We start from the raw sequence: 2,910 nt of genomic DNA, 5'->3' as shown, positions 1-2,910 counted from the left end.
ATTCATCACTCTTACTGTGACATTTTGGGCAGAATTTTGAGTATCTTAAAGGAAGATTAGTAGTGCTTTTCTTCCCAAGGGGCTTGGGGCAGTTGGCTTTTTATCTTAAAGACCTTTGCACCCTCCACACTATATAAAAGACTGATATTTCCCTTTCTTCTCTCACTCCAGTCACTTGAAAATAACCTGTAAAGCAGCTTCAGGTAGTTAAAGCTTGAGCTTTCTGGTGTTAAAGGTGGCAAGACTGACAAGAGAAACATAACACTTGCATTTATGAGGTGGCAATTTGCAAGACCTAGTGTCAGCCCCTGCAAACCCAAAGAGATGTGGAAAGAATGCTCTATTTGGAAAAATTATACTATTTAAATCTACCTTTATGTGATTAGAGGTTGCTTGTACCTAGAATGTCACCTCTTTGAGGAATGCTGAAGATGGCTACAAAATATTTAGAGCTCCTTTAGTTTCCCTGGATCCCCCTAAAGCATTCTTGTTTTAGGTCTTCACTCTCAGAAATTATCTTTTGGATTCCTTTGTGTGATTCGTCTGCTACGATGTTTGTCAAAATTTCATATGGAATAAAACTTCAAGGACCCCGGGGAGGGAGCCACCCCTTCTTTTATTGAACAGCCTGAATTTCTTTCCAGAACTGTTTCAGATTCTGGGATTTGTTCTTGTAGACAACAGAAAACACAGTGAGACCTAGAAAGTGTCAAGAGTTGTAGCAGTTGTGACAGCCTAGGTTACTCAACCACTGCTCATTCCATTGGCCTAGAACCTTGACCAAAGTCTCTGGTCTATGTGGGGAAGAGGGAAGAGGGAAGAGGAGAGAGAGAGAGAGACAGACAGACAGACAGACAGACAGACAGACAGACAGAGACAGAGAGAGACAGAGACAGAGAGGCAGAGAGACAGACAGACAGAGACAGGGACAGAGAGACAGAGAGAGAGAATGAGTGTGTATATGAAAGAGAAAAAGAAAAAGAGAGTGTGTGAGAGAGAAAAAGAGAGAGTGTGTATGAGAGAAGGGAGGGAGAGAGGAGAGAGAAGACAGAGACCATCCTTTTATCAACTACACCATGTTGCCTTGTTAATAGAAACAATCACAAGAGTTTACCATTACATGGCACTTTATGGTTATAAAGCACTTTTTCATTCAATCCACATAACTGTGAAGTTTATAGTACAGACTTTATTATCTCCACTTCACAAAGGAGAAAAATGAACGTCAAAGACCCAGAGCTGAAAGTGTGGCAATGAGAACAATCAAAAAGCCTGAAACTTCTAGTCCTGGAATTCTTCCTTGATTCCGCATTGTTAGCTTTGGGCCTTTGTCTGCTTTTAGTTTTTTGCTGTTTGTTGTTTTTGCTACCTACTAGGAAGCATTTGGGAGAACTTGTTTTGTTTGATGTCTAGCATCCTACTCTGGGAAGAACTAAAGAAAATCCTCACCACAGGGACAACTAGGTGGTACAGAGAATAGGGTGCTCCCCCTCAGTCAGAAAGATTCATCTTTCTGAGTTCAAATCCAACCTCTAGCTGTCTAACCCTGAGCAAGTCACTTACCCCAGTGTGCCTCAGTTTCCTCATCTGTAAAATGAATTGGAGGAGGAAATGATAAACCATTTCAGTGTCTTTACGAAGAAAACCTCAAATGGAGTCATGAAGAGTAGGACAGTATTGAAAACAACTCAACAACCTTACCACAAAGTTGGGCATACCTTATAGTGTCAGAGTTAGAATTCAAAGACATCTAAGACCATCTAGATCGATCTCTGTATTTTACAGACAGAAAAACTGAGGCACAGAGATGTTAAGACACTTGCCTAAAGGCATACAAGTAGTAAGGGTCAGAGATCATAATTTTTAAATTCAAAAATGCCTTAAAATACCTTTAAAATGGTCTTACCATGGCTCCAAGTATTTAGCTAGACAAACTTGGCAATGAGCTTGCTGCACTTATCTAGACTGGCTCTTAGTTGACAGGAATTCAGTTCACTACCAAACATCATCAAAGTCAGTTTAGTTTGGTAGAACAAAGAACTTTGTCTTTTCTCTTGGTGTAGGCAAAAGGGTATGAGTCAGGAGGAAGAAAATGTCTTCCTATTCTTCCCTTCTATGTACTAGGTGATGCAGTGGATGAAGAGTTGACTCTAGAGTCAAGAAGACCCAAATTCAAATTCTACCCCAGTCATTTACTCACTGTGTGACCCCTCTTAGTTTCAGTTTTTTTGTTGTAAAATGGGGGTAAAAATAGCACCTACTGCACAATTATTGTGAAGATAAAATGAGCTAATATGTGTAGAGTGTTTTTCTTTTTAAACCCTTACCTTTCTTCTTAGAATCAGTACTGTGTATTGATTCCAAGGCAGAAAAACATTAAGGACTAGGCAATGGGAATTAAGTGACTTGCCCAAGATCACACAGTTAGGAGGTATTTGAGATCAGATTTGAACCAGAACCTCACATCTTAAAGCCTGGCTTTCAATCCACTGAGCCACCCAGTGGTTGCCATAAATTACTTTTCAAATTCTAAAGAACTGCTATTCCACTATAATGACTAGCATAGGCTCTGAAGAAGAGGCAAGAAAATAAACCTTTTCATCAGAGAAGTGGGTGCCTATGGGGACCAAATATTACATAAATATTTATATAAATATACTCTCATAACAACAGAGAGAAAATTGGCTAATTTTGCAGGACTCTTTTTGGTTTTTTATTCTCTTTTAAAAAATCTTTATCATCAAGAAAGACTCCTTTGGAAGCAATATATTTGCAAGTAAAGGTGATATAAAAACAAATGATATTAATCATTTTTAAAAGTAAATAAAAATGGCTGTCATAATTTTTCCATAGTCAATATGAGTCAATATCCTGGATTTTAGTAAACCCTGGAGAGGCAGCCATGGCATT

This window comes from Monodelphis domestica, chromosome 7 (assembly GCF_027887165.1).
Source record: "Monodelphis domestica isolate mMonDom1 chromosome 7, mMonDom1.pri, whole genome shotgun sequence".
Lineage (NCBI taxonomy): Eukaryota > Metazoa > Chordata > Mammalia > Didelphimorphia > Didelphidae > Monodelphis > Monodelphis domestica.
This window is presented reverse-complemented; position numbering follows the sequence as displayed.